Source organism: Neolamprologus multifasciatus, chromosome 20 (genome assembly GCF_963576455.1).
Source record: "Neolamprologus multifasciatus chromosome 20, fNeoMul1.2, whole genome shotgun sequence".
NCBI lineage: Eukaryota > Metazoa > Chordata > Actinopteri > Cichliformes > Cichlidae > Neolamprologus > Neolamprologus multifasciatus.
In genome coordinates this window covers 20234467-20258658 of record NC_140458.1, presented here as the reverse complement: position 1 = coordinate 20258658, position 24192 = coordinate 20234467, and the positions used below count along the sequence as shown (strand labels likewise).

Sequence of the window (24192 nt, the reverse complement as noted above, 5' to 3'; positions counted from 1 at the left end):
CAAATAAGAGACGGGATAAAATGTGGATAGACAGATCATTTTAACAATGCTTACATTTCTGACATCTTTGTTTGTTTTTTACTTCCATCATCATTCATATTCTACACTATAAACCTTAGTTATCTTAATCAAGTGCCCATACTGTAGGTGGAAGCCATTCAATATAAGTCTGTATTTGTTGTTGTTGTGTTTTGACCTTGTTTTGTACTACTGATGCCACATACTGTAGTTTTTAATTGTCTTTCTTAACACCAGCAAAACCTCAGTGAAAAGACACTGGCTTCTTTTACAGCTCTATAAAAAATGTTTGTTTGGGTAAAACATAAAGTTAAAATGCTGTCTTTTTTTAAAGTTGTTGAAGTGTAGAAAAGAGCATTCCATTAAGTTTAAAAAAGAGGGTATCACATCCTTCTCAGTAGCTTTACCTTTGAACCCAGAACTGTCTTGCTGTGAGATGACATTGCTTGCCACTGCACCATTATGGTGTGTAACGACAATAATTTGTCTGTTTAGAGGCTTGTACAAATAGGCATTAGATCGTAGACATATCCAATGTCAATTATATGCACTACATTTTGATCTGTCCTATACCCAAATTGGCAAAAAATACCTACAAATAATTCTTCTTTAAATTTTTATACATATATTTTATATATAATTTTATTATATAATTTTTATACTTTAGCTTTGATTATCCAAACCAGTATCATAGCAAAGCATGTTATAGACACGTGCATTTCACGCTTTGGCGATGCTTGCAGAAGTTGCACTACATTGCACTACCAGCAGAGGGAGGTATTTTATTTTTCAACCAATCATTGGAAGGCGTTTAAACACATATTGCTAACACATTTAAATGAAAATACACATCAGCCACCTAGGTTAATCCTTTCTGGCATAATAGTACCCTGGAATTTACTTCATAGCTTCTTTGGTCACTAGCAATTTCTTAGGCTTATTGGAAATATATCTTCTCCCCAATGCTGGTACTGCAACTTCTGCATGAGTTTTCATTTCACGCTTTGGAGAGACAGAGTGAAATGGACATAATGGACTGACGTGTCTTTCGTGATTAAATCGTGATTAAAGGTTGTTACAAGGACTCAAAGTAATCAATATTAACTTAATATTAACTTGAAGTATGTAAGCACGTCCAGGTGCATCACTTCCTATATTGTTATTTATTATTATTATTGCTACTACAGAAAATCTAATCTTTGGTGTGTGAAAAAAAATTTTTGAGGTGCTTTTTTTTCTAAATGTCATCTTAAATGTTATCTTTCTCCAAAGCATGGGGTTAGGATTTTTGTATAGGTCTAACTTTAACCTTATTCTGTTTGGGATCTATTTTGGATCAGGTCTAATCACTGGAGTTCTTCAGAAAACATAGTTTTCCTTTGAGTGTTGCTCAGATGGGACATCCAACCCAATCAGAGCAGGTGTAAGATGACATTCAGCATATAAAGCCCACACTAACATTTGATAACTGGTACTAAGCAGTTATACCAATACTGTGTCAGTGTTATTCTGACCCAAATTTTTTAGCCCAGTGTATTTGTGCGTATATATATATATATATATATATATATATATATATATATATATATCCGTTTAGTTCCAGCCTTAGCACAACACATTTTACTGCTCTCCCTGGTAAGTCCACACGTTGAAAGAAGAGACCACTTTGGCATTTCACATAAACACTAGGATTAGGCTTTATTGATTAGACATTTGCTTTGGTGTCATTGACACATCTGTACATGCATGTATTTCCACCAGTACTTTTCGTATACAGCATCTTTTCTCAAAGTTTTCAACAATGCCACCCTTTAGAAGAAGCACACATTTTGACAAATCTGGAAAGAACAATAAAGTAAGTCTCCAAAGGACAATGCAATTACAGCAGCGCACATCAAAAAGTACAAATTTGACAAGATGTAGTATCTATAATTACTTACCTGCCTTGTTTTACTCAGATTAAGCAAATTACTTGAGTGTCTTTTGGGCAAACTGAATGATTGAGATAAATCCAAGCAGTAACTGGTGCATCATGTGTATTATCCATGAATGGCTTTGTATCTTAGTCCAATAAAGAAGCAAATCTAACCTCAGTTTTAGATTTAGAAGCTGTTTTCTGATTAATTAACTCCAGTTTTTCAGTCTTTCAGGGTTTTTTTTTCTTGTCACTCTGAATGTGGATTGGGGTGATCAATGCACAGCTACAGCTGGTTGAAGGGGACCAAATCCATTGAACAGTTGATTTGGTTCCATTTTACCAGCTTTAGCAAAGCATTTTAGGGTACAATCTGGTCCAGAAGAGGTGACAGGAAGAAGTGAAGATGCCTGCAAGAGACAAAGCCAGAGAAAGGAAATGATAAGAAATGACGCTGTTCACACCCACGTGTCGTCAATAAGCACTAATAAAAAAATTGTACAAGCTGCAACAAACCAAACAGCACAATGCATCAGCAAACAGGCATTGATTGCTAGAAAAAAATGTTGCCCTTAAAAGAGTGCATGTTACTGCTTAGAAGAAGCCAGATGATACAAAAAAGGTATGGATTGCAAAAGACCAAGGGAAAAAGATGAAGAACAGAAGAGAGTGAGTGAGCCAGAAGGTAAGACAGAGAAAGGGGAATAGCAGGTAGGTCGGGTGATGAAAAAGAGATGAGAAAAACAGAAAGTGGGGCCCTGAGAGATAAGAGAGGAGCACATATAAACAATGGTTGCAGACAAACTTGAAAAAACAATGAATTCATCACCTAACTGCCAATACTGCTAATGAAGCCAGTGGATAGGACAGCAGGAAAATTAACTCACATTGACCTCTAGCCTTACACATGGAACATCTCCTCCTCTTTCCATTTCACCCAGTCTCTCCTCACCAGCCGTTACTGTTCTCACGTCTATGCACTAAGTTCTGGCCCATAGTTGGGCCTGTTCAGTGTGGTGGCACAAAGATGATGTACTCAGCAGTCTTGCTGCATGGCTCTGCTCGTCTTTGGAACAACTCACTCATTTCCTGGTTCAATTAGCCTAGCTAATCATTTAATCATTAGAAAATAAACTTTTTAAGCAGACTCATGGCCCTAGAAACGTATTGATATATGTTGTGTTTGGACTGTACTTTTTCATAATTGACTGATCTTATATGATAATCAATGGCTTAACTGAAATGACAAACCTGCTAAAGACTGTTTTTATATTAACAAAGGATCCGATACATAAGTGGACATGGGAAAGGATGGCTCGTACTGAAAATTATTAAAGTAAAGTTTTGTTTTGAACTCTAATGTGAAAAGATGCGTACCATATGTGCATTGGTAGCATCAGATACAAACTGGCTGGAACAGACCACACTAATCTGCAAATGGAGCTTTCTAACTCAGTCCCACCAATGCCATACTGGAACAATAAATATGGGTAAATCCACAGCTGAAGAAATTCACTGTTTGCGCCAATTGAATAAAAAAAAAATGTTGTCCAGCAGCCACAGCCTGCTGTGTGTAGCTCTACTGAGATTTAGCACTTAAAAATGACACATGTAACTGTGAACAATTAGTTCTGTATCAAATCTGTCAAGATAACAAATACAACAACCTAACACAAATCGCATAAAAAAAGTGTAAATGCTAGCTGCGCATGTAAAGACAGGGTCCGTCCAGTATTTCTTTCTCTCTCCTTCCATCTATTTTATAAACTTGCAACCCATGAGAACGGCAAATTGATGAGGAGGACATATCCTGAGGAGGAAAAAAGAGGGGGAAGAGAGAAGGGAGAATGACAGGAGGAAGAAAGCTGGAAGTAGCACACAGAGGAGAGGACAAGCCTGCATGGCCTGAATTCTCTACCTGTCCTCGAGCTGCAGTTGCTCTACCTCTGCAACATGCAGCACTGCAGTGTGCACGTGTGTGCGTACTCTGTGCTTCCAACAGAGTATCCTGTGTTGATTCTCATGTCTATATTTGATCCTGGTGTTGCAAGTGTGAACTGTGCCTGTGTAGTATGTTCACACAGGATGGATGGTGAGGCAGAGTACTACCCGGCAAGCTTCTCTGTGTGGTCAAGCACAACTATCAACTTCAGAGGAGAAAGCGCTGCACACTGAATCCTTTTCATAGCAGGATTTTCAGTAGATTGAGGAGAGAATTCCTGCCTGTGCTTTATTCTTGCAATCTGTGGCCCACACACTCATCAAACAGGCAACCCTCCTTCACCCCACACACCTCCACTCAGATCTGACATCAAACAGAATCATTATAAACAGAGCGTTTTATCATTAACCTCGCTCAGATGCCTGCTGAAGGCTTCACCGGTGAGTGCTCTTTCAACATTAAACTGTAAGACAGCTCTGTCAAGATCACAACTACAATAAGTAAAGGTGTTAAGCATTCATAAGTTTAGCAGTTCAGGAGCTCAGCGAAGTGGACTTTATATATGTGGGTCGGAGTGCTTAGTGTGTGTGTGAGCATTCTTGCTTGCTGCTACTGTAGGTGCCCTCTATGAGGCTGACTGCATGGTTGGAGATAGGCTGGCTATTTTTCTATTCTGGGACCGTGCTGTCTGCTGCATTCCTGCCCTTATATTGGAGACAGAGGGGAGGAGGAGTTGAGGGTTAGGGACAGCTGGACGCCTGCAGAGGAGCAAGGGAGAGACGGAGCGGTAAAGACAGTTAGGGAGTCATAGTGGGAAGGTCAGTGGGGGTGCACGGCGTCCCTGGGGAGGCTCACACAGTACAGGTAGTGTTACGTAGCAGCTGCCTGCCCACAGCTAAGTAAGGCCCCAGCAGGAGGAGTGACACTTTGAAACCAGTCCCGCTGTGGACTCTGTCACTCTTTTCATTTCAGATGTATGGCCTGACACTGGGGGCTGCACTAATACAACCTGCCATACGCAGCCACTCCCCTCACTCTATCGGTCTCTTCTCTCGCTGACCATGTCATGCGTTCTGCCTATCAGTGTCCTACTGCTTTTTCGGTGTCTAGCTGACTGACTGCCAGACCTTGGTTCTCCATCAAGCGCCAATACTGTGGGAGGGCAAGGCCAGGAAACCTGTCAGACCATCACTTCCTGTCACATCAGTGTGAAACCCCTGATGGTTCTGAGGGCCACTGTTGCAAAATAGCCATTAAAATCCACTTAAAACCACAATAATCTTCTGTAATGCTGCATTTAAATGAAGCAGATTTATACAAAGCATCCTAATGAAGGTCTGTGTGCATGTCTGATGAAGATGTTTGCCAGCTGGTAATTAGCTTAATGCAAGGCGCACCATAGTAATGAAACAAGTTGACCTGTGGTCAGGCTGTAAACTTTATCTTCTGTGGCTGGCTGTATTAATTCCCTCTAATTACCTAGTGACTAGAGGCAGAGGGAAAAGTGGGACGTATATCATCAAACTAAGCTTAGACATTTCAATTAAACCTAATTTCTATGGGAGATGTGATGTAAAATAAAAGTCCATCGCAGACACCAGCCTTTAAAGACTTGGGGGCTGGTGGGTCAGCACCTCTTCAAAATCAAAGGACCTGTGCCACGAGGTTAACAGTGCTAATGCTGCTGCAGTCCACTGCAGACACCGCCTGGCTGCCTGGCTGGCTCTTCTTCTACCACCGACCCCTCCTCCGCAGCATTCGGACGTGAGCAGCACCCAGCGGCTGACTCAGCACTTTTCCCACGCCTGATTGGTTGATCAGAGGGGGAGGCAGGAGTGTAACAGGGCCCGTTACCCTCTGCTCAGCTGGTTCCTCGCTCTCTCCCTGAAGATAAAACACGTCTATTGGATTAAAAAAATAAAAGTTTCCTGACCTTGTGGCGACTGCTTGCCTCAGGTGTCGCACCGCAACTCTTTCTTTATCAACCGTCTCAGGGTTGCTACGGCCTTTGATGATTCTATCTCAATACTGTAGTTCAAATTGTGGAGCAACGTTGACATAAACAGTGAGGGCAATTGGTAGACCTTTGTGTCTTCCAAACTCACCTCTCTTTGCAGTGGATAAAATACCATGATCGGGTTTGCTTGTGGCCATTAAATGTATCTTAGCTTGGGATCTTTAATGTCTTTTTCATTAAGCGTGTATGCAGCACTCATACTTTGTAATTATTGCAGTGTTTATCTTCTGCTGCTTTTGATTTTACCTCACAATGATTTAATCCTCAAAGTCGCTTTATTCCTTAACCTTTTAATCTAACGGCAACACCCTTAAGACGATCAATACCTATTTAGATGATATATTTAATTATATCCTCACGCTTTGGCCCTCCCATGCCTTTCTTTGTTGATCACCACAACATTTGAACAGGATTTGACTGTTTTCAGCACTTTAATTTGCTTTTTTACAAATAGGACTAAAGCCTGTTTCCTTAATAAACCCTCTCTTCGAGGACTTTGTCAGTTTTCAGACTTGGCAGGAGTGAAATACTTTTCATTTAAGGAGCTCTACACAAACTTTTGCCATCATGCAGTTTGGATGCAGACTGCATGGGCTAGCCATGAGCTAGCCAAGGTTAAAACAGTGATGAGACAAACATTAGACTGTCCTGCACTTTTATATTGCTATGCTATATGTCAAAGATATATTATCTATATATTATGAATATTAGCATAATGACAACAAACACACTTAGACATGACACTAGCTATTCTGCCCTCACAACAACAAATGTTAGTTATGCATGTGTTTGGCTTTGTGCCATTGCATGTTTAAGACAAAATTCATACAGTTTGACCCTGCATATAAGTTAGCATTGTGGCTAATATTTTCTGGTGAAGTAGCATTTCTTCTCATGTATGACTTTGCTAGTGACAATGTTAGCAGGTGAGATATGGTTTGTCAGTTGGCTGTAAATAATCGGGCCATGGTTTTTAAAAATGGTAATATTAACTCCTCACTCTTAAAGGCAAGAACGTCTATTTTTAAAGTTACATTATAGTCAATTTACAAGTACAAGACTTTGATAAATGAAAAAAGTTATATAATGCAAATTTAAGAGCAAAGGTTGAGACAGTAAGTGTCCTTAATGAGCCATTTTATTTGGTAATTTCACCAAATATATATTCTGAAAGTTGGAGCCCTATTTGGATCTCCTCACATAGCACACATGTGAGTCTACTACAGTTTTACTGCCCTTTGGACCCATCCACACTATAGCAGCATGCCATCAATAACTGTAATGAGATTAAAACACACACACATTAAAAAAAAGCACAGGAAAGCTCTTATTCCTGCCAATGTAGCTGTGTGTGATTTTATGCGATAGAAAATGCTGAGATGTAGCTTCAAAACTTAAATGGAATTGGTGTCTAAATATGCTGGAGACAGCCAATATCTGTAACTACACGCTCATAAACTAACGTAAAGATATAAAGAATTCCTGCATACTGGGCTGTCAGTAAACTTCTTGGGAAAGCAGAGGAGATAAATGGCTCTGATAGACAGTAATGAAGAGAAAAGCTCCTGTTTCTCAAGGAAAAGGAGATCAGATAAGGAGAACGAGGAGTGCTCCAGAAGTTAAATTAAAACAATTTAATGAGCAGGTTTTTGATTTTTAAAAGAACTCTTTGAACGACATTAAAGGGGAGAAGACGTCATCCGGTTCGGAGAATGATGTCATGATCCATATGCAGTGGCTGCCAAACCGCAGCAGACCTGCCTTCTGTCTTCACCTTTCTTTCTCCCCCTCTCTTCTCTCTCTCTCTCTCTCTCTCTCTCTCTCTCTCTCTTCCTATGCAGGCTGATTGTCACTCTGAGCACGCTCCAACCTGCCCCTCCCCACCCCCATTCCTTGTACCTCTCCCCACTCCCCCCCACCCCACCCCCTTTCTTAACGAACCACCGCTGCCACTTAGGTGTTTTAGTCATGCATTACAGGCTGCGGCAGGGCCACAAAGGCGTGCTTGATATACACTCTGTTGTGAAACAAAAAATCCAATGCAGTTAAAGTCAGAATGGGCGCTCGGGTGTAAAGATAGCCCCGGCTGACGTGTTCTTTTCTATTGCCAGACAGTGGGACACCCACTCTTTTAAAGCTTGAAAAGCTCACAGAGACGGAGAGGCTTCATAACAGTGTCCTTGTTTTAACGTGGGACAAAAGGAACTAAAAGAGGGCCTGAGCTAGTTAGAGCCATCTAGATTACAATCAGCGGCAGATGAGTGTCTTGGTTGTTTCTGTGAAGGCGTGTGTCGGGATGGGTAGGTGTAACTAAAGTGATAAGGTTTTCACTTACAGGCAACATAGTGGGAATAAAGAAAGTTACAATGTATCATGCTATTGATACATTTTATTGGTCTTCTAATCATTGGTTGGTCATAGATGAATAATTTGGCTATCATGTTAAATTATGAACATAAGTAAACTACAAGTTTGAGCCTTCTGCATCATTTAAAGCAGGGCTAATCAGTGTCAGTATATGAATAAGGACTACACAGGTATGTGAAAAGGGGCTGCTCATATTGAGCGACTCAACAAGGTTGACTCTCCAACTGTACGGTTCCTTTTAACTAAAAGATCTTCTTTGACATTTGATTTTGCAGTTTACAGTTTTACTGCTTAGGTTTATTCTTACTATCATCATTCATTCTTTCCACTTAACAGTAAAAACGATAAAGAAAAAATGAAAAGCAACCTGTTCAGCAACGATACAGTGCATAAACTACAGATAGGTTCTCATTATAGGGCGTCAAACTACAGTGTTAATCACAAGTCTCTGGTGTCACAGAAAAACATAAATGCATAAATGATGTCCTTCACATATATTATTGCAATGGCAAATACGTCACGGCACTGACGCCACAGAGTAACAAAGTGCACTGAAGGAGGCAGTGGTGTGGATCACAATCATGTGGAAGAAAACAGGACTCTAAATAAATGTCAATGTTGGTCCGACTCTAATAGAGACTGTAAGAAAGTTTAAGGGAACAAATCTGTGCTGCTTTAATCTCCACTACGTTTACATAAAACAACTGTGCTCTTTACTCCACTTACCTCCAGTAACGCTGTGAGGAACCTTCGAGTCATTTTTGACCAGGATATGTCCTTCAACGCACATATTAAACAAAGATGTAAGACTGCTTTCTTCCATTTGCGCAACATCTCTAAAATTACAAATATCCTGTCTCAGAGTGATGCTGAAAAACTAGCTCATGCATTCATTACTTCCAGGCTGGACTACTGTAATTCATTATTATCAGGAAATCCTAAAAACTCGCTGAAAAGTCTTCAGCTAATCCAAAATGCTGCAGCAAGAGTACTGACAGGGACTAGAAAGAGAGAGCAGATTTCTCCTGTTAAATCCAGAATTGAATTCAAAATCCTGCTCCTCACATACAAGGTCTTAAATAATCAGCTGATGAAGACTTGCTGATTAGAGGGCTAGTCTGGTCTTGTTTTTCCTTTACTGGCCAAGCAGGCATGATAGATAGCTGCTCCTTCCTGATCTTGGTTCTGCAGGAGGTCTCTGCCTGTTAAAAGGCCCACGTAAGGCCTCGAGCAAAAACAGTTGGACTCGACGACTATCTGTTCTGATTTTAGAAACAGAATATCACTTCAATCACCAGGATCATTTTAGAGAGTCACTCAACTTGTTCTTTTCAAATCCACAATGAGATCTCATCCCATTGAGGTGCCGTGCTGATGCCCCCAGATCCGACAGGAAAAAAATGTTTTCACTCTTTTCAACTCTGTTGAAAAGAGACCATAACTGCTACAATAGCCCCAGGCTAATACACAACCCACTCATGCTGTTCACTAAACCTATAGTTTCTACTGTAGCCCTGCTGCTGATACAGCACTACTTCTGGTGTGTAAAGCCCACTGTTACAGATGGTAATCCAGCTATCATATACTGTAATAGTCTCTGTGCAACAAAATGGAAGCAATTATCTCAAAGCACACAACGATCGTTGGAACAGATCACAACGCATAACTCTTTATTGGTTTGGGAGATTTACTTTCTGCGACTGGCTCTTTCTCTTTGTAATTCATGTTCTTTACAATTCTTCTCTTCTTCTTTTGTTTCTTCTCTTCCTTTGTTTATTGATCATTTGTTCCTTGGCTTTCTCGTTAGTCTTGAACCCCTTCCTGGGGCTCTAACGTAGCCTTCGTGAAACCACAACTGCCTTCTTCCTTGCTCTTTTCTGTCCCCTACCTTGCTCTTTTTTCCTTCCTCTTCAATAACAGAAGTTCTGAGCAGTGAGGTGATGACAGGGGAATGCTAACTAGCCTTGTCCCGACGCCGCACTCTCCTCCTTTTAGATGTATGTGTACTTACAGGAGGGAAGAGAGGCCAGACTCTGCGCTCTGCTTGCTTGACTGACAGACTCCCTGACTGACATGGTCATTTTACCAGCTGACAGTCCAAAGCTGACTCACTGCTTTTGCTGCCTTGCAGGCTGCTCCACTAATCTTCCTCTTCTATCGTCCTGTATCACTGGCTGTGGCAGGCTGGCTTGCTGACTCCCTGACACTCTGCACTCCAGCACATTGCTCCCAATTACACTCCTCCTCTGGTAGACTGAAGGGAGAAGGATGCATGAGACCCCACTGAGACAGAAGACGTGCTGTATGCACATAGAAATAGCATGGGTAACTACTGCACTTAATGTAGATCATTGACGCTAAGACACCAGACATGCAGGCACCAATTTATTCAATAAGTAATGTAATTACTCCTAAATTTGGTCAAAATTACGATTTCAATTACCAGTCTGTTTCAAACATCTACAAACCACCAATATCAAAACTCATAGTTGCACTAGAGGGCATGTGCAGACTAGACAAGATTCCTTCTCTGGAGACAATGAAGGTCTATGCAAAATGTTTGTGCTCTTGACTGGATAAGAGCCAAAAGGTTAAATTTATTGTATTCTTTCATGTCTTCTCTTTCCACTCACCCTGAGATCAGTTGTATTTGAGGGTTGCCCCTGCATGGTTCAAGAAAGGTCTTCCTGTTAGAAGGCCGTTCTTCTGCCCCACCGTTACCAAGTTATTGTTTGTAGGAGATATACAAAGAAGAAGGCGGGATCTCTAATACTGATTTAAGCTTACTCATAATGTGCCCTGACATTGCCAATATTGCTAACTATCAATATAACTGAAAATAATTCATGTTCTTGACAATATGATTAAAACATTAAAAAGTTAACTAGACTTCATGATGGAAGTCTACACCACATTACCAGCACAAACTACAGCAGTCTCTCTTTTTTTTTTTTTTACTTTAGCTTTAATTTCAATTCAGTTTTAATTTGAATTGTACAGCACATAGCACCAAAATCAAAACAACTGTTGCCCCAAGGAGCTCTAATAGATTGATACATATTCATAAATATTTTATACAGGTTTTAAGAACTATAACAGTTCCTCCTGTCCTTCTTCATGAGAATTCCTCTAAAAATGAATCTAAAGTACATAAAACCATTCTTTCCCACAGTCTTCCTTCACTATTCTCATAACCAGTAATCAAAATAACAATGTGCCCAGGAATGCATTATATTCTGAGATATACCTTATGAGAATCATCAGTGAAACTCTACTTTATACTCCCTGAGATGCCTCTCCAGGCAATATAGTTTTGAAATACTGCGGGACATGGATGGTAGTGCCCTCAAGCAGGAGTTGCATTACAAAAGACACTGGAGCTGTCCGTTCAATAACCCAAATGTATTTTGAAATAATTAAAGAAAAAAAAGTGTTTATTCTGGGACAAGTGATAGCAACAAAAGAAACAATTAAAGTGAGGAAATGCCTTTTTCTAATTTTTTGGTCAACGGACAACTATTGTGTCGTAAAATTGTAAATGTTATGACCTTATAAACGCAGACAGAGTGTAATTAGAATATCAGGATAACTGTAAACCCTAGCGGTAATAATGGGGAGGAGGGGTGTCAATATAAGGGGACCTCGCATGTGAAAATATGTGTGTAATCTCCAGCGAGCAGAGAGAAACAGTAGCAGAGGGGACGCAGAGGAGGGGGATGTGGTCCACCACCAGCACCACCACAGTGCCCTTGTTCCTTTAATTACTTCCTCTGCTTCACAGCTTCACTGCATAACAATTATCCTGCGTGTTCATTTGAAGGGAGCAGACCCCCTCTCATCATATTGTGCAGTAACGGGCATCAGACAGGCTGTGATGTCAGCAGCATCGCTTGATGTAAAGAGAATACTACTGGGAGCCATTAAATTAGACTCGGGTTAATGCAATTGTCTTTTACAAACACCCCTACCCACCCATCTCTACCTCCTGCACAGTAAACATGAGCAAAAGTTGCCCGTAGCATTGCTCAATCTACATGTAAAGTTTTGCCTTTTCCTCTCTGCATTGCATCTTAAGAGCGTTCAGCAGATACTAGAAGAAAGGCACTACAGATTATAAACCCCGCTTATGTCCCATAACTACTACTATCAATTATGCACTGCTGGAATGTTAAATTCTTCAGCTTTTAGTGCTTTAATGTGAACTTACTATTTTTGCAGTGCAGCACACTCACAAGGATAGGAAGGGGTTGGGTCTTTTGCAGTCTATTGGAGTCTAATTCAAGCAGATGTCTGTTTAATTGATCGAAACAAATTACCTCAACATTGATCTCTGTCCCGGCCTAAGCGACTGATCTGCTTTTTGGAGCCACACTGTGTGTGTGTGTGTGTGTGTGTGTGTGTGTGCGCGCGCACGCTCGGGGCAGGGTGAATCTTTTTTGGCTCTGACACACTCAAAGAGAACGTATGGCTTAATTGCTAAATGATAAATAGTAATTTGCTTTCTGATTGTGCTGTGTTTTCTTCATTGATTGTGAGGTTTCCTTTGAACTAATGCACCATCATTCTAACATTAAACCGCTGGGCCAATTAACTAATTGACTTTTAAGGCCCATAATTATGAGAAATTCATTAGATGTTTGAAGCCGTTTATTATCAAGGCCTTATCTTCTTTCTTTCATCGGTTGTAAATTGTCTCTTATAATTCCAGAGGCATACGTACTGTACAACACATGTTCCATCACCAAAAAGCTCTTTCTGCATCTGTACAAGACTCCTGTAATGGCTAAGACCAAAATAACTTTTATAGGCCAAAAAGAGACATCACTACTCATATAGGTACACTTATTTGAGTTTTTATATATTTTTTAAGCTCTGCATACTTAAACCAAAGATTATACATATAAACCTTTTTTAAAAAAAACAAACTTTTGGTTTTGGATTCAATATTTTTTAAGCCTCAGCATCAGTATTTTGTTTACAACATGCTAGGTTTAGGACCTAGAAGCATGAGCACTAAGTTATGCACTAATGCTAGCTTGTTTGGTTAGCAAACTATAACTATAAATTGCATGGAGTCAAAGCAAAGAAATCCATATCTACTAATTAGTGCTAAGTAAAAAAGTGATAAAATACCACAATTTCATTCATCAAAACTGAAGTACAAACTTTCAGATTACCTGTACCACAAAGTAAGCTATACTAGTTGTCAAATAATACTTAGCCTAGCCTAGCAAAATATAGATTGGTTACAGCTGCTTGTAGTGGCACAAATCTCAAACAATCTACCATCCAGACAAGTGGAATATTAAGTTAAAAATAAATAAATAAATAAGTGGAAAGAAAAAAAACACCCTCCAATTAGCATATTTATCCTTCAGTCATTTTTCATTCATTCAATGAATATAAGTCACACACACATATGTATTTATATATACTGGAAAACTGCAAACTTTGGCTGAAGCCTATTGCTGATGCTACAGATAAAAAAAGCTTCTACAGCTAAAGAAACAAATCACTGAGCTACCGCCCTCAGAAAAGGTGCATTACAACCATGTAATGTGAACATTAAAAAAAACAGAACATAAACAGCCAGATGAATCAATACTGTGGCTGGGTCTGTTGGTGTTACATATACATTCTAGAGCTACTTTCTGAGTGTTTATGTGGCCATACCCACATTTCATTTAGACCGGTATGTGTGACGGTATCTATGTGTGTGTTTTATATATGTGCCCATTGTGTGAGCAATGACTTTGCAGGGGGTTTCAGATGTACATTTCCCCTGAGATTAGCTTTTGAGACATAAACATAGAATGGGATATAATAGGCTATGTGTGTGTCCTTGTATCAGGGCGAAACGACACATACATTACCACTCCACCGCATCTGTTTCAACTTCCATTACTCTTTACCGCTATTATATTCCGTAGATTGCTGCCGAAGCACACTTACTATAAACATGATTAAAAGAGAAAAAAGTCCCGGCAATAAACTCTGACACTTAATATCAAACGGCTGACTTTACAATCTTCTCTCCTACAGTCTTGTCTTCTACTTCCTTCTGTCTTCTGAGATACACAGAAATGCAGTGCAAGGAGGCATATTAAAAATTAAGAAACTAAACTCACCTATCTAGGGCACCATTAAAAATATAAAGGCCTCATTTGGAGCCATTTGTTCTTCTATCACTACACACCTCATGATGCCACATAAAGTCACCCCTGATTAAAATTCAAGTTATATTCAGGGATGCGGGCATCTTGTGTACTGCAGAACCCTGCAACCATGTTTTCACCTTTTTTAGAATAAAAATGAAAAAGGAACTTCACAAATGTATCATTTTTCCAAATGTTGAAGTGAGCCATCAGCATTATAACTAGCTTCTGCAAGTTTTTTCTTGTTGGTAATTGCTTAAAACATGTTTCCTTATCGTAATGCACATAGGGGCACTGACAAAATAAAAACACACATGGTGTTTCCCATGTGGTTTAAGTAGACAGCAGCACATTAACAAGATTTTACATTCTGAAATACAATAATGTACCCTGTGTGGTGTGCACTGTGTAAAGTCACAGGATATACACCAAACAGACCCTCCTGATTTGGTTACGCTATAAGCTGCAAAAAAATTCCCATCAGTTGCCATTGATGCCTTCAATCACTAGTTGCTGTTTCAATCGTTACCTATCACTTTTCAATGCATATGTTAATATGTTCTTTGCAGAGCTGACAAGCCTGGTGAAAAGCTGCAAAGCTTTAAAATATATTCTACTCCTGTAGGAAATTATTTCAAATGCCTTGTAGTGATACTAAAGATGAGCTATATTTGAGAAGGACATTCAGGTGTTTTATGGTATGGTATGGTAATTTATGGTATGGGTGGTATAAATAAGGCTACTGTGGTGTCAGAAGACATTCCTACTAGTTGGTAGAAATATCACTTAATCTCTTACATTCTTTACACTAACAGAATCAGAATCAATTAGTGGTGGACAGAAACATAAGTATATTAATAATTTTTTTTAAATCCCAAAAGATTGGTGGCATTGTCTAACAAATCATCAACCTAACAGTACAAATGGCTGTTTCAGTGAGGGTGAACATCTAGTGAGGCACAGTCAGCAGATTAACAGCGAGTGTTGCTTTATCAGTCTGAAGAAAGAAAAAAAACACATGAATCTGGTCTCTAGCTGTTTTTTAAGGAGAAATACTGCTCATAATTAAATCAAAGTCTTTGTCTTCATTTTGATTGTGAATCACTTTGTAAATTCTGAGTTAATTTGGTCAATTTGAATTGAATTTAAATTAAATGTGTTTAATTAGTTTGTGAGAAATTTGAGCAGGAAGGGTCATTAATTAATCCTCTGAGCTCTAATCCTTCAACAGACACTCTTGTCTGCGTGGTTGGTGAAACATCAATTTACAATCCATTGATGATTAAATCTAGGGTTGGGGTTCATTTAATGTTGACTCCTTTTTATAGAATTTAAAGAGAAATGTAAAGAGATTTCACTTAAAATGTAACAAATTCTTGTTTCTGTTTAATATATCTGGCTAAAACCCAATGCTACCCCTAATCTCCAATGACCTTGTGAGTCTTTAGTGTTAAGATGCAACTGCATCACTTTATGCCTAGGGCATAAAATCCTAAACATCTAAAAGCTTTTGCACAAATGCCTGTATAAACTCAGAAAAAATGCAGGTTTGGCCTTTAACATAATCTTGCCCTGGTTGATTGACTGTTGTGCTTCAACTGACAGAGAGTGGTGAATCAAGCACTTCTTTACACATGCGTATAGTCAGCTGGATTGTAGGCTCTGCATTAAATTCCATATTCACAGAGGCAATTTTTTTGTAAGTTGCTACAGTCAATGTTCCACATGACTGATCTGTATGTAACTACCACTAATCCCTCACTGGGCCTGTGGATTACAAGCTTTGCCTTTGCCCTTGTGTGGACTCCAAATGGGGAAACAAGTCAGCCAGCCAGCCAGCCAGCCAGCCGGTAAGCTGGCAAGTCAGCCAGCTTTGGCATTGGACTAAACAGCCAGCAAAGAAAAGCTGGAAGAGAGGGTCGGGGAAGCCCTGAGAAGAAGCTGGAGTTCTCAAGGTGTGTGCATGCCTGTATGTGTTTATGTATGCGTGAGTATGTGTATGTGTGGATGGATGGATAACTGTCTAGCGCAGAGCGAGTCAAAGCGGTGGCATTGGTTTACTTTTAGCGGGGCCCCCCAGTCGTCCAGCTTTGGCTGTCTCAGCACGGTGCCGCAGTCAGCATTGTTGCATATTTAATGTCCTGATGAGAGCTTCCACCTGCTGACACAGGCAAAGTGACAGAACAATACCCGCCCAGCCCCACCTCAAACCCCCCCCCCCCCCCCCACACACACACACACATACACACAGGAGGCCCTGAACACCATCATCAATCCAGCCTTCGCCTCGCCTCATCTCACACGCTCACTCGCCACAACTCCCTCCGCCACGATCCTACTTCAGTCTACGCTGCTCTCTCGTTTCCCTTTTTTTCCTTTACCAGCCCCCACCCCACCCGCATCTCCTCTATCACACACTTACTACTGTGCCCTTCTATCTTTGAATTCTCCCACAGTACAACGACCTTTCCCGCTGCTTCTTAAAAATCACTGCAATAAATCCCTCCAACATAAAAACACACTCACACACTTGTACTTACTCACAAGCACACATACTTTACGTTTCTTTGTGTGTGTGTGTTGGGGGCGCTGGGCGGGGGGTCTTTATGAATATGTTCTCCAGTGATGTGTGGAGCCTCTTCATTTGCACCTGCTAAGATTAGAACTGTCTCGCATATTGAAGCTTAATTAGCTTTGAAACAAACACACGACTGCGTGTATTGTAATGTTAAACAATTCTTCCTGGCACAAAGCTGTTCTTCGCGTTTATTACCCACCCCCTTTTTTTCTCTCCTTGAAAAAAATCACATTGGCAGGAAGTGTAATCCGACTACATATCCCTGTCAGACCAGTCGCTCCCACACAGGCACAGCACCCCGGGGTGTACACCTGACCAGGGCCAAATTACCGCACTGAAACTGGCCCAAATAATACCTAAACAGGGACAGGTAAACCTTATGTAGGCCACATACAGTATTTATATACAAAGTAGGCCAAAATCCATACACTAAAACCTGACATGATTGTTATACCTGCTCCCAAACCACACCCGGATTAGTCATTGTTCCAGCACACATAGACATACTGTGCCTTCCATACATACTTAATCAGAGCTAAAAAATGATTACAGAAAGACCTGCGTGTCCTGCTGGCTCAGCATCCTGAGACAGATATCATACAGGCTCACACTGTGGGTTTGCCTCATCGTAAGTCTTTTTCTTTCACTTTTCCTGTCACTTTTCTCTCTCTTAGCTGTCTTGTAAATGCCATAAGACATAAACTTCCCCGACTGCAAAGAAGTTGACAGAACAATCAGACCAAGTAACTTGAACGAGAGGTGAAAAATTTAGACTTCTGATTTAAAATGTCTACAAGTAGGCCAACAAGTCAAAGCCAGATCCAGACAGTGTGACTGCACGCAGGCGTCTAAGCGCAGTAATCTGTTAGAGAGGCCTGCAGCCAGTCTCTTCTTCTTCCTCTTTCTGACCGTCCTCTCAGGCCCATGCTATCCATTAGCAAGCATTTAATCACTGCACCATTTACTGGAAACCACTGTCTGTCTGTGGTGTGGGTATGTCTACTTGTGTGTCATTTTGTAGCATTAGCAAATTCACGCAATGTATTCTTAAAGTAAGCAAAACGGACTTCTTAAAAACTCATCACCATCACAGGGTGTGGGGAAAAAAATCCACTTTTGTCCAAATGAAAGAATGAAAGACAAATCTGAAAATCTATGACAGCCATGTGGAAAATGTCGACCAGAGTTTAGCTGCATCTACACTTTACTAATGTATGTATCTCATTGAGAAGCTGACTGGACTCAATTGGGCCACATCAGGGCAGAAAAAAAAATTCACATACCTTGCCTGTGATCATGTAGCATGCAGATAGATTATCTACAGCTAGGATGTGGAACTAAAGTAAAATCTTCTTCATCGTGGTGGATTTGCTTTGCAGTTAAGTTTAAAGTTCCTTTCAGGTTGCTGCGCTGCAATTTCTCCCGACCTGGGATACATACTTCTTTACATTCCATAGTTGCTCTTGTTCATATGGGCATATAAAGAAGTATGTCCCCCAAGCAGGCCACTGTCCTTGGTGGCGCATCAGGCCTCACACCTCCTCCTCGCTGCCAGCCCAAAACGCTCGTCAATGGGGAGGGGGAAAAAAAGTGTCGAATCAGGAACTGCGCTGACCACTGAATGCATTTATGACACCCACCAGTAGCACAGGCTTCAGGGTTCACTCCTCCCATCCCAACAGAGAGAGTTCTTTTGATGCTAACATGCCAAACTTTTCTGCCTATTAGAATAAGGACCCAGCTCTTTGTTCTGACCCCGAGATGATTTAAAACTTGAATTAAAGGAGAAATCCATGCAGCTAGTTTACACTTTTTTTCGTTGAAAAGAAAACACCTACAGCTGCCACCAACAAGTCACTATCAACGCTTAAAACACTATGAGAAGACACTTGTAATAAGCCACTATGTCTGCCCACCATGTGACCGCTGAGCTTTGAAATATTGTACATTATGAAGTGATTTTTCTCAAACACACACACACATGCACACACAGCACGCAATTCACCTTGAGTGTCATACTTAGAGGTTCAGCTGCTGTGGGGTGAAGGAGGTGTGGGAGTTAGAGAATGATGGGAAATAAGGGAGATGTTGCACTTACCTACAGGCAGATGTTGGCTAGAAGCCCCCCAGCATGTACACACACACACACACACACACACACACACAGACATAGGCACACAGATACAAACCCCCCCCCCCCCCCCCCCCCCGTCTCTCGCTTCAGCTGGGACGATGCACCAAAGAGAAGAAACAATAAAGCGAAAGCACAGAAGAAAAGGAGAGTAGAAGAAGAAGTGCTTCGCTCTCTCTTCCCTCAGTCTGTGTCCCAGGTGCTGCCTCTGCAGTCTGTGTGTGTGTGTTTCGCCACACACTCACTCTCTCTCTCTAACATCCTCACTCTGATTCTCTCTTTCTCTCTCGCCCTATCCTCTCTTTATAATCTCTCCCTCTTCCTCATACTGAAAACTTTTAGTCCGGTGCACAGCTGCTCGTCCCACCGGTCCTCCACCACTGACAGCAATTCCCCCCCTTTTTTTCCCTCACCTCCCATTCATCTACCCTCTCTCTCACTCTCGTTCTCTCTGTCACACACACACACATAAACATGTAGTCTATAGGCTGCCATGCTATGCAGTCACCCCCTGACTGCCCACTCCCCCTCATATAGCATGTGCTCTCATTCCCTCTCTTTTTTTCTCTCCTGCTCCCATGCGCTCTCTCTCTCAGCCTTCTGCCTCTTTCCCAGTCAAACTATAGCGGTGCTACACTTCCATGCTGAGCAGACGGTGGTGGTGATGATGAGGTTTGAATGGCACATGTAGTGCTGCACATGGTCAAAGTGGGGACAAACCAAGGGGGAGAAGGCCGAGCGAATTAAATTAATCTCTGTATATGTCGTGTGTTAATTTGTAAATGTATATCAGTGTGCATAGACTGTGTGTGTGTATGTGTGTGTGTTCAACTGCCCTTGTTCCTCCAGTGAATCCTATTCACCTGAAGTCCCTTCCCACAAACACAAACACAATCACAATCACAGACACACAAACACATACACCCTACCTGCTGGCACACACTGTCTGCCCTCTCCTATTAGCCTCAGCCCCGAACTCCAACCAACCTACCAGCCAACCAACCAACCAACCAACCAACCACCCGATCTCCCTCTGGTACACACATATAAATACACACATCCCCCATCTCCTTCCCTTCCCCCCTCCCCATCCTCTCAGAGATCAATACCAATTTATAGGCAAATGCACAAAGGCTGAGTCGCGCTTTTAATGAATTGAACCATTGCTAACGTCAGACATCTAATGAAGGCTCTGAGAGAGGCGTTAAGAAAACCTATGGCGGGAGCAGCAGAAAGCGTGTAAGGGTTATTGGGAGAGTGTGTGTGTGTGTGTGTGTTTGTTTGCAGAACTGTAGGTTTTTGGATCTCAGGTTTTACTCTAATTTCCAGTCAAGATCCCCATTAAAGTATTTAACTAATATAAGACAAGTTAGAGGATAAAATGAGCATGTTCTTCATCCACAAAACACTAATGCAAAAAAACCAAAAAACTATTAGTAATAGAAAAGAAAGAAAAACGGGGCATGCACTGCTTCTGCTAATCTGCAATGTCAGGAAGTCTCTCTTTGTCTTTGTTCTGTCAAACTTTCAGCTTGAAGGACAATTTAAGCTAATACAATCTCCATGAAACCGTGCATTAAAGCATACTGTTGACACAGCACAAAATTCTCCCCAATATTCTATTTGCTAACATACAAGGAACAAAAGACACATTCCCCTATATAAGAGTCCTTCCACAGTGAAGTGGAAAATGGATATTTTGTAAAAGCTTCTACGTGCATACATTTTCCACTTGTGTTTGTGCCTAACCACTCACACATTGTATATTGCTTTTCCATGCTACATAATCTGACTCTCATGTCTTGTCCTGCACTTTGAACACACAAATTGCCTGAGTGTATCAACTGCAAATGCAGAAGCTAGTATGTCATCTTCTCTATAGCCGCCCCAGTAGCCCTTTTGTGTGTTCCTACCACTGTGTAACCAGTGCCATGGGGGCTGCACACATCAGCCCTGCCCGCCCAGTAATTAAACTAAAAGTCTCTTCCATAAATCACAGTCGTCTTCTTCTTTTCTCCTCTCTCGTTCCTATCCTATTTTCTCTCCCAGGGATGGAACGAAAGTTTTGTAAATTACCAGCTATGGCTGGTAAATGAGAGGGGCTATGCACACTACAAATCCAGCTCTAGACACAGATACATTAAGAAGAATTAAGCCACCTGTCTAGCCTCTTTGCCATCATAGTCACAATATTCCTGGCGGGAATTCCAATTCTCTGGGGAGAAGTAGCCAGTTCCTGCAGATTGCAAGAGCTGCTCAGCATGTAATGTGCACCCTTGCTCCACTACAATACATAGTTGGGAATGTACCATCAGACAGGACTTATTTAGAACAAGGTGAAGTACTAAAATGTTTTCTCATACATGCAAATGAAATTGAAACAAATAAACCTCTTCATTCTTGTACCCTCTCAACATTTAGAGTCCCTATGGTTAAGCTAACACAGTTTCACACAGGCTCCTTTTCATACCAAGTGGAGGATAGACACATTCCCTTCAGTCAGCTGTGTCTGCTAAAGCACGTAAAGCTATGGAAGTGCTCTCTTACAGGGATGGGCAAAGATACCCGACACTTTGCCACCTCCTGTCAGTGCTCTGGATACTTGACAGACAGCTGACTACTGCTGATCTCCATGGTATCTGCTAACTGGGTAAAATTAGCCTGGACAACGGCAACAGAGAGAGAGAAGGAGAGACACTGGAAGAGAAGTAGGGGGAATGATAGAGAAGGATGGGAGCATATGCAGGACACTTTTAGAACCCTGCTCTTACTTTAAACTTCTCTTGCTCCTTCTCTCTGGAGAGTGACACATGTGTGTGCCCCGTCTATAGATAGAGCTGAGGCCCCGTTTGGACGGCCGTCCCAACACAATGATGCAACTGATAGAACTCACTTTTGCTGCACCATGTTCAACACCATGCATTATGTTCTGCTGCTGCCATATGGAAATATAGTGGCTCACATGCTGCATAAAATGCAGTGGAAAATTTTATAAAAACTGGTGAAAAAAAATGTTACACATGTGAAAAATGACTTCACATGTGTATCATGTACATGTTCACAATCTGAGTAAACAGACAATGGCAATAGCACAATAAATAAAAAATTTAAAGAAGTACTTTAAACTTGATGTACATTGTGTAAATTCATATTCCATAAAGAGAGACTGTGTCATTTCCACCATTTCCAGTTTTCATTCTAAGGAGTTTTCACTGAGTGTGAAATACTTGCTTCATCTGTCCAGAATGTTGAGCCTCAGAGATAACCCTTGACCTTTCAACCCTGTCCAACATGCAGCATGTTGTAACACTTTCCCTGCTACCACCAATCAAAAAAACAGCGGCGCAACAAATAAATAAGAAGACTGTTTCCAGCTCGCTCACCCACATTTGGAATTTTTTTCTTTCAAACCAGCAGGTAAAAAACAAAACTAAAATAGCAAAACTAAATACTGTACTCTGTGAGAAGGTGGACAAAACAATGGTACACATACAGAAACACACAATATATGCAGTGTGTAAGCACTATGAAAACAAAGAAAGCAAAATTTTAAAAACACTTATACTACAAATCTCTAAACACACACTGAGGCACTTCAACACCTACCGTAGTAAAGGTGATCCAGATGGGGATGGTGGCCCATGCGGAATGAAGCAGTCGCTGCAGGCGGAGTCTCGCCTCCCTGGGAGCTGAATCAGCGATGGAGAGTTTAAGGATGCGGAGAGGAAAAGGGGAGGAGGAGGAGGAGGAGAAGGAAAGAAGGAGTGAAAGGAGAGGAGAGGAGAGAAAAGAAGAAGAGGGTCATGGGACTTGTGTCTATCTCTCTCTCTCTCATTGCTGGATGCAAAAGGAGGAGGGGAAAAACAGGCAGACCAAGAATAAAAAAAAAGACATGCATGTAGAATTGAGAGTAAAAATAGTGGCCATAAAAGAAAACCATAGAGGTTTGTGTAAGAGGATTCGATTTTGAAGTGATGACTGGGCAGTGAAATGCGTCAGCCGGCAGCTGCCCGTCCTTGCGCACCACACCAGGCCATGTAAAGTTAGAAGGAAGACAGCTGATCAGACTACCAGAGAAGGAGATGGAGAGAGATAGTGAGTGCTGACAGAGCTGAAGGACAAATCGGGAAGAGGGACAGGGAGAGGGAGGGGTTGGGAAAGCGAAAGAGCGCGAGTAAAGAGAGGCAGTGGGCAAGGAAAAGAGGGAAAATAACGTAAAGAGTAAAATGAAATAGAGAAGAATGAAGGAAGGATTTGGAAGGTAGAAAGGAAAAGGCAGGAAAATGAAAGACAGGAAGGTAGAGTAAAAGGAAATGGGAAAACAAAAATGAATGGAAAAAGAACTGAAAGAAGGAAATGCAGAAATGCAGAGGTATAATGTTTGGAAGAGGAAAAAAACAGAAAAATAAAAAAGAGCAGTTGAAGGGGGAGCTTTTAAAAAGTAAACTTAATTATTTCTTACTCTTTTCTGTCTTTCTTGTCCTTTTGCCCCCATATTCCACTCAGTCACTTTCCAGATATGTCGTCCAGAGGTTGGTAAAGGCAATTCCTCCGCAGAAAAAAAAAAGATGAGGGAATGACTACAAAAAAAGAAACAATAACAAAAAAAAAACAAAATAAAAAAACACTTAGATATCAAATTCTTAAAGTAAAGTAAAAAAGAGTTTTTAATGATAAAAGGTCATCTGATACCGCTTATGAGCAGTGATTTGTACGTTGATTTTTTTTTCAATATGGGTGTCAAAAATAGTCGAAAGAACATTAGAATGAGAACACTGTGAGTGAGGGAAAAGCAGCGTAATCAGAGGAAACCCTCACTGTCCCACGATTTTTATACCAAGGTAAGAACCAGAGACACACACCCCTCTGTCAGCCCACCCGTGTAGGCAAGATCCACAGCCTTATTTAGAGAAGCATGGCAAAAAATAGCCTCCCAAGTGTTGCTTTGAGGTGTCAGGGGTGGGGTGGGAGTGTCTGTGTAGAGAGGGTGGGTGGGAGAATAGGAGTGACAAGAAGGGAAAGACTTGGAGATGAGAAAGGTTGGGTCAGTGGAGGTGGTGATGTAGCCG

At 41.1% G+C, this 24192-nt stretch overlaps 2 long non-coding RNA genes across 2 annotated transcripts in view; one reads left to right on the top strand and one right to left on the bottom strand.

The window, feature by feature from the left end:
• Positions 1 to 24192, top strand: part of LOC146494855 (uncharacterized) — a 328407-nt gene that overhangs the window by 186965 nt on the left and 117250 nt on the right. The window lies entirely within an intron of this gene.
• LOC146494860 (uncharacterized) lies at positions 1691 to 23998 on the bottom strand. Its single transcript, XR_014871484.1, has 3 exons — positions 23586 to 23998; positions 22730 to 22812; positions 1691 to 2343 (listed from the first exon to the last, which is right to left on the bottom strand). It is a non-coding gene; the product is annotated as an uncharacterized LOC146494860 (long non-coding RNA).